The sequence below is a fragment of the Castor canadensis genome, chromosome 4 (assembly GCF_047511655.1).
Source record: "Castor canadensis chromosome 4, mCasCan1.hap1v2, whole genome shotgun sequence".
In the NCBI taxonomy this organism is placed as follows: domain Eukaryota; kingdom Metazoa; phylum Chordata; class Mammalia; order Rodentia; family Castoridae; genus Castor; species Castor canadensis.
Window position 1 is genome coordinate 152,037,411 of NC_133389.1, and position 11,724 is coordinate 152,049,134.

Below are 11,724 nucleotides of genomic sequence, written 5' to 3' on the forward strand. Positions count from 1 at the left end.
CAACTGGGCTGCCTTTTCTAGGCCCTGTGTGAAGACTAAAGCTTCCTTCCCAGAGCCCAGGAGTCTCCTCCTCCAGACAGTGTGTTCTCAGAGTCCCACAAGTTTCGCCCAGGATATCTAGATAAGAATCTACTGCCCAACAGGTTCACAGATAAGGGAGGGGAGTGGATCTTTGCAACAGCCAGTCCTCAGAACCTGAGGACTAATTGTCTGGGAGCAGCTTGTTAGAGGCTGTGTTGGCAGATGAGACGGGCAGCAATAGAATCAGCCAATTAAGCAGCCAATGGTGCTGAACTAACTGTGACCTCGTACTTAATTGTGGATGTTGTTTTTCTCACCAGTCTGGATTTGGGGGAAAGAAAGGGAAGGGTGAGGGGAGGGTGAGTGGCAGGGGAGGGTCCTGAGTGGTCCACATCTTTCTTGCTTTCTTAAGGAGACAGTAACGGCAAGGATTCCCAACCCAGGAAAGCTGGGGAGAAGTGATCTATGTCTCTGTTACAGCAGGCAAGTGGAGACCAGAGGCTTAGATGACAAAGGGAAAAGGCCATGTCAGTTAAACGAGACTCAGCCTCATGGTCACATCTGTAACAGAGAGGAAAAAATGCTAGAGGCAGGAGCCTGGGCTATACTTTACAGAGCACTCACACACAATTTGGAATCTTCTCTTTCCTGTCTACTCATGCCACTAGGTGGGTGACTGGAGAGCCCCTTGATCCCCTCCACACTTTGCCAGTAAAGGGCCTGAAGCACTGTGTTCAGAAACTTGTGAGCCTCGAGAATGGTGGGGTTAGGGCCTCACACGGAAAGGAAGCCAAGACAGTCTCCATATCTGGGTGGAGGGGGGACGACCAACCAATCTGCACTGCCAGGGGTGGGGGGTACTGCTTGGACCACTCCTGGAGAAACAGCAGACCATTCAGCTGCAAGAGGTGCAGTGAACTGACAGCCTCGAGCCGTTAGACACACCCAGCAACAAGGCCAGCTCCTCCTGGGGAACCCCAGCCATGGCTGAGCATGGCAGAATCCAGGGGCCTGATCACCCTCCTTGATCTTGTCTATACACTGCAAAGTAGTGTGTGGCCCTGGGGCTCTGACAACCAGTACCTTCAAAGTGTCCTCTCCAGTCCTAAAGTCTCAGAAAATCAATTAGGTTGCCAACACAGGCTGCTTAAGTCAACAAGAGTGAAAATGTCACAGGCCAGAGACAGTGTTCTTAATTCTCACAGGTGAGACTGAGTTTTTAGTCCTGAGAAAGACAGACACTGCCTTCCTGAGGGCCTCCACAGGTAAGCACAGTGGATCCTGCCCTCCACTGGGGGCAGGGTTAGGTGGTACAGACACATGTAGGGCATGAAGCACCAGAGATATCACAATGGACAAGGGAACCCAAAGAAGTGAGAAATTAACTCAGCTTGGGAGAATCCCAGAAGGATTTTGTGGGTAGCACATTTGGGTTGGGCTTTAAATGACAGGAATGGTGGGGTTCATAGAGAGAAGGAGGCTGAGAGTCAGGGTCAGGAGAGTGCAGGGGGACTCAGGACACATAGACTAGCCCGGTGTACATGGAATATAGGGTGCTTTGAAGAGAGTTAGAATGATGGGTACATCAAAGTAATGGAGGATCCTGAATGACTAGAGTGTTTGAGTTGTATTCTCTTGGTATTGAGAAACCATGAAAGATGCTCCCAGAAGAGTGATGTGATCTGATCAGTGTTTTAGAAGTACAGGTTTTTGGCAGGATAAGAAGGTAGAAAATAGTGATGGCAGGACAGTTAAAAGCTGGCCATTGGCAAAAGGAAAAGTGAGGGCAAAACTAGGTCAGAGGTAGCCATGGTAAAGAGGGAGAAGATTGGAGATGTATTGCAGAGGAAAACAACCAATGAGTCCAGATGGGGGCAAGTGGATGAAGAGAAGATGCTGGGTCATGACTCTGAATGATCTTGAAAACAGGTTCAAGGTCAGGCTGAATAGGTTGAGACACTCTGAGGCCAAGATGTAAGTGACTGTACATGGAGTACAATTCTAGGAGTCATTCCCACTGTCATCTTCACACTTCTGGCTCAGGTGCTGTGAAGAAAAGAGACAAAGACAAAAAAGAAGACTCTGAGACCAAATATTGGGAGAGCTTTCACTTACTGGAGCATGAGCCCAGAAATGATTGAGATTATACCACCGGAGTGCAGTGGGGCAGAAGTCCTGGAAAGAGTTCCAAGTAGAAGAGGCTGGTCAACAATGTCAGGTGCTACATACAGAAAGTCACAAAATGTGTGGACCATTGACAAGCTGCTGAGTGGAGGGCACTGGGTAGGGTGGCCTTAGAAAGAGTGAAAATACTGGGTAAAGCCTTGTAGCAGGTGCTGTTTCCTTTATGGGGACCAATCCTCATGGCCTCATCTGATCCTAATTAGCTCCCAAATCCTATTGAGATGTGAGTTTGGGGACCTTTTCCAACATATGAACTTCCAGGGAGCATATTCACACCACAGCAATAGTCCCTTGCAGTTACCCATCTCAGAACACAAAAGGGTGAAGAAAGAGGGCTTCTTAACTGTTTCCTTTCCTTTTTTTTTTTTTGGCAGTACTGGGGTTTGAACCAGGCAGGAGGTCTACCACTTGAGCCATGCCTCCACTCCCACTGTTGCTGTTTTTTAGGAACATAGGACTTGGGAGGAGTTCAATGTTGTCACAGGACATATTTCCATGACACACAAACATATAACCAGAGGGTACCTAAAACAACAAAACAAACATTTAAAATATTTCCCAAGTATTTTTACTTGAAATTGTGGGGGCACAATCATTATTATATAAAATACTTAAAGAATGAAAATATTTATAATTTTAAAGATAAAATTTTAGGAGCCTTGAATTAAATTTCTAGCACCCCACAATCATTTGAGGTAATAATTGTCAGGAGTATGTTTAATTTGTATTATGCATATTGAACATACATAAAAATATAATACACCGTAAAACCTATATGAAAATAATATTGTGTGCACTTGAAAGCCCTCTGATGTAAACAAATACCATATGGTGCCCGATATGCAGATCAGCCAACCCTAAGCTGGCTCCGATAAACTGCTCCTTTACAAATACTTAAACTCCACTCACCACAAGACTATCGCCACTTCCCTCCAGATGGGCAACACGCAGGTGGAGAGCAGACCTGGACCAGGTGGATTCCCTGGGCGTCCTGGAGGCTTATGGAGACTGAGAACTAGCCAGGACCGGTTTGGAGTTGGACTAAGATCAGATCGCAAGGTGAGCACAGCTTGGGGAAGGCTGAGGCGCTATCGGTGAGGTTGTAACCCCCTGCAACAAAGTGTGTGTATGAGCAACTTAGTTCCTGCCTAAGTTAATTTAGTTAGCGCCTGAGTGACGGTCAACTTAAACCGTCGCCTGCTCACGACAATCAAATACCCCTGGAAGTTTGAGAAGCATAGTTCTCTTGTTACTGAATTCTGACACTCACCCTTTGACATACTATACATATGGTTTTTAATCAAAAGTTCATTGATACCATGTCATGTTTTTTGTCTTTTATGTCATGTTTTGTTCCTTTATGTGCTTCCATAACTTTCTCTAACTTCAGAATTTTCTTAGTAACAAGCTTTTTCTTTTGGAATATTATAGAAATGTTTTAAAGCTAGTACAGTTTCTGAATACCCTCTTCATATCTGTACTCTATTCCCACTAACGATAAATGTCTCACACAACCCCAGAACACTTGTCAAAACTGATAGAATTAATTGGTTATTGCTATCGGCAAAACTCAGATGTACGTTTCACCAGTTTTTCCACCAATGTCCTTTGACTGCTCCAGGTCCAGTCTAAGATTTCACCTTGCACTTGACATAATGCCTTTTGCTTGACTAAAAGAACCTTTCATGAGACCATGCATTGTCCTATGTCTTGGGTGAGCCAATGACACCAACGGTCCTGGATCTGTGAGCATACAGCAGAATACATGGGGTGTGTGTGTTGGGACCAGGTGCTTTGTCTCCTTTGTGCTATGAGGATGTGATAGTCTATCATCAAGATCTGTGTCCTAGGGTTGGAAATCATTGCCAACAAGTGGGCCAGCTCTGTCATTGACTGAGAGAACTCAGCGCAGGTGGCAGTTGGGTTTCCCAAACACTGCTTCCCAACTTCTTCAGGTCTGAGCCTAGAACAGGACCCCCATTAGTCTCAGTGCTGGGCTGCCCCTCAGAAGCTGCACTAAAAGGTTAGCACCTTTGAAGTCAGATAAAGGGCATCAAGTCAACAGCTGTGTTTGTATTATAAATTAAAGGGAAAATCATTAAAATAATTATTTTCCTGAAAATAAAGAGATTTAAACAGGTCTCCCTTTTCCCCTGCTGCCTCCCCTCCTCTTTTTCTAATTTGTCTCCAAAGCACTCCAGCTTCATGTTAAATAACAAAGAATTATCTCTGTTTCCATCTTGGGGCCTGAGCTGGTTCCCTAACAGTTATAATCTCTTATCTAAGCTGCCCTGGAGGCAAGTAGCCACTGAGGCTGAATTCTTTCTATTAAGTGCCATTCAAATGGATAGAGGAACATAACTGAGCCTGTTCGTTTAATGTGGGGGGCCCTTTAGGTGGTTCTCAAACTTCTTTAGGTACTTTCTCTAGGCCCTGTTGTGCAGAAGAAAGGCTAGGTAAATGTTGGGCAGGAAGCCTTTGCAAAATAAGAATGTGAAAAGTGCTTACAAAAGCACCTGGCACTCAGCAGATACTAGAGCTTTAGTTTTCATTATCACATTGAAGAAGCCTATAAGAAATGTTTGTACTTAATTTGAGAGGCAATGGGGAGCCGGAAGTGGAGTGATGCACAAGTAAGACAGCAAGGGTGACTAGCAAGTCTCTAATAATTATGTACAGCCACTTTCCCTGTGCAATTTCACTTCATTTCCACATCAAACCTACCCCATAGCCATCATTTGATTCCCCATTTACACAGAAACAGAGTAAGAAAGATGTCTGTGGCTATCCAGCCAGCAAGAGCCCAGGTGGTTTTGACCAGGTGAAATACCATTCTTGGTGTCAGTCTCCCCACAGTAATCTGGTGTAATTTGGAGGCAGAGTCCAGATTGTCTCTGTGCCTGGAGTGGCACAGAACCTGATGTGAGTGGATGCTCAAGAAAACATTAAGGGGAGAGAAAGCCAGGTGTCCCTGCCCAAGCACTCCTGTATCCTTGGTCTATTGACTGATCTCATGTTCCCTTTCCACTTTTCTGGGACAAAAGGGTGAACCTGTGATCTGTTATACCAAAACATCATGGAAAATTAGCAGTGGAAACTTCACAGCTGAGAGAATGTGGAAGTGCAGCCAATATGATTGCATTAGTCCTAACTTCTGTAGTGAAAAAAAAATCTTTAATTTTTCTTTTTCAGTAGGAAAATAAAAAGCTTTCTCCTTCAAACCATGGAGATTGTACTCCATGAAAAAGTGCTGTGGAGCCCAGGAGATAAAGGATGAGGACAGACTTTAGGACTAGAGGTGTCCCTGGACAATCTACAAAGACAGACGCTTTCAGATTTGAAGTAAGCCTCATCGCCTGCCATCCACACACCACCACCAAAAAAGGGGGTGGAAGTAACACTTAACACTTAAAAACAAGGTGGGTATGGTGGCTCATGACTATATTCCCAGCATTCAGGAGACTGAGGCAGGATAACAAGGTCATGACCAGTCTGCACTACATGGCTAACCTGTATTAAATAGGAAGACCCTGTCTCAGAAGGAAAGGAGAGAAGGGGAGGGAGGGGGAAGAGAACAAGGAAACAGAAAGAGAGAGAGAAAGAAAGAAAGAAAGAAAGAAAGAAAGAAAGAAAGAAAGAAAGAAAGAAAGAAAGAAAGAAAGAAAGAAAGAAAGAAAGAAAGAAAGAAAGAAAGAAAGAAAGAAAGAAAGAAAGAAAGAAAAGAAAGGAAAGAGAGAGAGAGAGAGAGAGAGAGAGAGAGAGAGAAAGAAACCTTGCAGCATAGGCAAGGAACAAAAGAAAATGAACTGTCCCAATCAAGACTAAAAAAAGATGAACTCTCCATCAGCATCAGAAATGTGGAGGGCCAGCATTGAGCGTGCAGGCCTCAAAAAAGACCCTAAGCAGAAATTATAGAATGAGGAAAGTGACTAGTGCCATTTTGTATGGCTAAAAAGCAGCAAAGCTCTGCATTTGTTAAAGCTAAATAAACTCAAAGTGAACAACTAAGTTTTCCTTACAAGAGTCCAAAAGGAAGCTGAGGCTGAGCTAGGGAGGAGGCAGCCAGTGCAGGGAGAACTTTCCTTCCTTCCTGCTGACATTCGACCCCTTCCCTGGGGCCTATATTATTTAATGGTGTAGAACTGCCCTTTCCCCTAAAGTTGAGATGGAGCTAGGCGGTCCATTTCTGGTTCCCACAGGTGTGAGCTGGTTTGAGCCACTCTGTCTGCTGAGAAGGCTTCAGGTGAGGATTCAGAAGGCTGGATGGGGGTGCTCCTCTCTGGGAATAGGAGACTGGGTCTACCCTGCTGTACCCCAGGACACAGCCTCCCCCTCCTTAGCTTACCTTAAGGTAGTAAACTGCACAAAATAAGGTTTTAGCTGGGTATTTAGCATTCATTTGCTGTTCATGCTTTTTTATTCTATTTTTATTTTTTGATGATATTGGGGTTTGAACTCAGGGCTTCACGGTTGCTAGGCAGGTGCTCTACACTTGAGCACATTCCCAGCCCTTTTTTCTTGGGTATTTTCTAGATAGGGTCTCATGAACTATTTGCCTGCACTGGCTTCAAACTGTGGTACTCCTGATCTCTGCCTCCTGAGTAGCTAGGCATGAGCCTGTAACAAAAAAATAGAGGAAATAATCCAATGAACCCCACATACACCTTCCCCAGATTCAACAATTATCAGGACTTTCCCACATTTGCTCTATTCTCTCTTCCTTTTTCTATCTTTACTAAAATGTGCTATTTAAAGCAAGTCCAAGAAATGTAAATTCAACCCCATATATTGCAATATGTATCTCCAAAAGAATGGACCTTTTCTTACCGCCTTAGTACTACTGTAATTCCTAACAGTAAACAGTAATTGGTATCCTCTAATGCTAGTGTCTTCCTTTGACTATGAGAAACCATGCCTCAAGGTTAAAATCTGGGCCCAGGAAAAGCCTCCCCTAGTGCTGGGTGGGGTTGAATAAACACTAGCCACTAACCCGTTGCCAAGCTTCAGTCCAGAACCTTGGCCTTGGTTTTGCAAGGTGGCCTACTTCTTTCTGTGTCTTACACAGACACAGGTAGTTGATCTCACAACACCAAGGCAGCCTCTAACAAAAGAGTTTGGGTGGTTCAGCTACAAGAGGGTTTTCAAACTACAGATTTGTGGGCTCCACCACCAGAGTTCCAATTCAGCAGCTCTGGGGCAGGTCTAAGAATTTGCATTTCTAACAAGTTCATAGATGATAAGAATCCTGCAAGTCCAGAGGCCATACTCGGTGTGCCACTAAGCTGCCATAAGCCACACAGATGAGTCTTTTTGGACATACATACAGCATGGGCTGCTGAGACCAGTGAATGGCTGGCTACCTGTGGTTTCAGCAGCCCTCAGGCTGGGGGCCACTGTGTGTCAGCAAGGGCAGGGATCCTGTTATAGCCCTACAGTTATTCTTGACACTGGTGCACTTGGGCCTTTGTGTATTAATTTCCACTAAGCAGGTTTCTGTTGCTTGTTGCCCAGTACCCAAGATTCAGCTTTGCTTCTCCTTGATCAGGCTCATTGGCTAGGATCCCATTCCCTAAGAGATCAGAGTTCTTATCATCCAATCTCAGTATCCTGTCAAGTGAGTGGCCTCACACCAGAACCTTGACTTGTCCTGGGCCCAGGTTTACTTTCTCCTGTCCCAATCAGGGCATTGCCAACAATTATGAGGAGACATCCTTTCTTCTTCTCTGCCCAGAGGATTTTGTAACTCACACAAGGGTGCTGGCTGGGCCAAGCCCTTGTCTGGTTCTCTCTCAATTACTTCTTCCACCCAATTTCTGGATTGAAAAACAAGTCCCATCCTGCTCCCATTCCTAACCCTCCTCACCACCCCAACTCCAACCCTTGCTTGAGCCTTCAATGCACATGCTTTCTAGCTGGTCCCTTCCCACCCCAGGTCAAGGCTCTGACCTGAAGCAGCTGAGCTTCCTGAAAAATCACAGCCCCAACCACCACCCAGCTATGCCTTAGGGTGAGACCAGCAGAGACTGAAAAGAGCTAAACCAACCTAAATGGCCCTGAATTGCTAGTACCTTCCAGATCTGGATCCCAGAGATTACTGAAATGGAAACTAACACATGAAGGGTCAGGAACCAAGCAGCCTCCTAGGCAGATCTGATCGCTCTCCCTACACGAGAAACTTGCCCCAGGACACAGCCTCACCCTGGGAGCAGCACCAGGATTGTTTCTCAGAGTAGCTTTGTCTAGCTCTAATGTGGTGCTGGTTTTCCTCATTTCCCAAGGGGTCACCCTTGGGGCTTTCTATGCCAAAATTGGCCAGCCAGTTAACCAAATTCACTAACCTTATTAGGGCTTAGCGGAGGCCCTACAGACAAAGATTTAAAAAGCTGTATCAGGACCCCACCTTGGGAGAATGGTTGGGTGGGCACATTCATCTATCCATCCATTATCCAATAAGTTCTGAGAGCCAGGGAGGGCCAGGACAGTGGGGGCAGTGTTGAGATTGGAGTCCTGGTTGGGAGGGCTGGGCACTTTGAACCAAATGAATAAAATCCTTGTTCTCCTGAAGATTATATTCCAACAGAGAAAATAGGCAATAATTAAATAAGTGAAAATACATAGAAAATAAGACTAATACGACACCTACAATAGTAGGGAACAAAAGACACAGTACTGTAAAATGTGGGCTCTTGTGAGTTCATAAAATGTTGGGCTGAACCTGCTGCAGAAGACAGGGGCCAATCACCAAATGTTCTCTTTGCCCAAGTTATTTTGGGGTGTGCTATTAAAAGGCTTTACTGTATATTAAATAATGTAGGAGGAAAATGGTAAGAGAAAAAAAATAAAGCAAGGCATTAGAGTTCATAATGTCAAGGGTGGAAGTGGATTAAATTTTTAAATGGCTTGATGTAGATAATAAGTAGAATACCTCACTAAGAAAGTAACCTGGGCCAGGCACCAGTGGCTCACACCTGTAATCCTAGCTACCCATGAGGCAGAGATCAAAAAGATCACAGTTCGAAGCCAGCCAGGCAAATAGTTTGAGAGATCCTATCTAGAAAAAACACCCATCACAAAAAAGAGCTGCTGGAGTGGCTCAAGGTATAGGCCCTGAATTCAAATCCCAGTACCACAAAAAAGAAAAGAAAAGAAAGTAACCTGGGTAGGGCACAATTCCCCCTACTGGCAGTACAGTAGTGACAGACTCAGAGGCCCTGAAAAGCACAAAATACAAAGGCCAGGAGAGGAAGTCTCTAGAGAGACTGAGGCAAAGGGAGTCAAGAGAAGGGACCAGAAACATCCTCTAGCAACTGACAATGTCTTTTCTGCCACCCCTTCAGAGACAAAAGGAAGAAGACATTCTGGGCAGGTGGAATGAGACAGGAGATGACTCAGCGGTGAGAGAAAGTAAAGAGTTCTCCCAGGATACTTTCTTTTGACTGGATCTTGAGTTATGTTGACCCAAAGGAAAAGGACTATGGAATAAGAAAATGTGAAAATCGGAGACCAGGAAGATGGATTTTATCTTGGGCCTTTCAAGGCCCTCCAGAGCCATCAGGAGTTTGGAGGTGTGGGTGGGAGCCCTGGCAAGTAGCCAGAAGCCTGGCCAGAGCTGGCAGTGGACATGGAAAGGCTGCCAAGACAGCAGCCAGGAACTGTGCACGCTGTCCTGCCCCCTTTTTTCTCTTGAAAGATGTGTGGAAGCCACAGAGGACCAGAGGTTTGCTTAACTCCTGAGCAGCGCCTCTGTGCTTGTTTACTCTTCTTCTTTTAATGACATGATGAGCTCATGTCCTCAGAGGTTCCAGGAATGAATTAGACAGTCAGCTGGCTTCAGTTTTAGCAGGAGCCTGGTGTCCTGTAGCAGGGAGGTCTCAGCCTTGTGTCTGGGAAGGGTGGGAGGACAGTGCTACACGCATGTGGAGGTGGACCCGAGCTCTGGGGCCAGCGACTTCCCCTGCAATGCTGATGGCCAAGCAAACCACACTGGGCGGTAGGGGCTGGGCAGCAACTCAGACCACCAGGGAACAAGACGTGCCACTCCTCTTTGCAGAATACTCAAATAGGTTCATTTCCTCTTCTTTTGAACTCCTCCTGCTTGCTATGGCAGAGCCGCAGGCTCTCCAGGGGCAGATTCTTTTACCATGGCTTCCTTTTCTAGATCTCAGCTCCTCATCCACAGCTGCACATGTGTGAGCCCCTCCCCCACCCACATAGCCTCATCCCACCCAGCTGGGCTTAAAATCCCACTCTCACTTTCTTAGGGGGCCTCTTGACTCCCCACCTTTCCACAGTCCTCAGTGGAGGCTCACTCCATTGTCCTCAACCCAACCCTGCCTGTCACTGCTCTTCACACCCCCCCCACAGAAGACACCTTCTACAGGGTCCTTCACGCAAAGAGAAGAAGAGGTTGTCAAGTCAGTGCCATTTGGTCATGCCAGTCAAGTCCTCACTATGTGGTCATCCCACCTCCTCCTCATCCTTGCTGGTTCCTGGTTCACAATTTTTTCCCTTCCTTCCCTTATTATCATCATTGGTGATCTCAATATTCATGTCAATGACCTAACCAGTCCCCTGACTGCCCCCTTCTGTGCCCTCTCCACACTGGTGACCTTTGGTCCACTGTATAGCAACCACAGCTGGACCACATTACACGGTTCTGCTTCCCCTCCAAGACCTGGAGCCTGGGGCTGACTCTTCAGCCTCAGCCTCCTGACCTGCCCACATCCCCATCCTGGCTCCCTCAGTCTCCTGAGCCAGTTCTTTGTCCTCACTGGGTCTTCTCATTTTTGACCCTTTTATAATTCACACAGTCTGATACTTCTCTTTGGCCTACATTTTGCACACACACACACACACACACACACACACATACACACTCACATATACACAGCCTTCTCTGGGCTCCACCATTCCTTCTCCCTGGGTCTCCCTCCACAGCTGAGATGAAGGGAGTTAATACTTAAAAATGACCCTCTCTTCCAAGATTACTATATTATTGTGCACTTACTGTAGGCTAGTTACTTGTAAGAACTTGGTGTGGATTGCATCCCTTAATTCTCATAATGCTAGCATTCTTAAGGACCTGGGTTCAATTCCCAGTACTGGAAAAAAAAAATCCTCACAATAACCGAGGAGGTAGGTACAATTATTACTTCCATTTTGCATATGAGAACACAGAGAAAAGGAATGTCACCTGCCCAGGGTTATGCAGTTAGAGGCAGAATTCAAACCCAGAATCCACTGTGCTTTACTGTCTCCAGCCAACTCTCACCTCAGGTTACATAGAACTGATGTTGGTTTGCTAAGACTTTAAAGAAGTTATCCTATATCTAGAAAGTTCTGTGATTCATTCTAACCTGGGTGGTTAGTGCTTCATATATGGAGGGACTCAATAAAGATATGCTGAAAGTATTTAGGTTACAAAATTCTGATTTCTGCATAAAATTTAAGACCTCAAGTTCATGGAGTGAGTTCCACATGTAAGAAGCTGATATATAAAAGGCACAAGCATGCATATTT

General features: G+C 45.5%; 1 long non-coding RNA gene across 2 annotated transcripts; it reads left to right on the forward strand.

Moving 5' to 3' along the window:
• Positions 1-3,153: 3,153 nt before the first annotated feature.
• Positions 3,154-11,346, forward strand: LOC141422389 (uncharacterized). 2 transcript variants are annotated; one of them, XR_012446931.1, is made up of 3 exons: positions 3,154-3,264; positions 5,398-5,624; positions 9,543-11,346. It is a non-coding gene; the product is annotated as an uncharacterized lncRNA (long non-coding RNA). The 2 variants fall into 2 exon arrangements; XR_012446932.1 differs by having other exon boundaries at positions 5,398-5,547.
• The last annotated feature ends 378 nt before the right edge of the window (positions 11,347-11,724 follow it).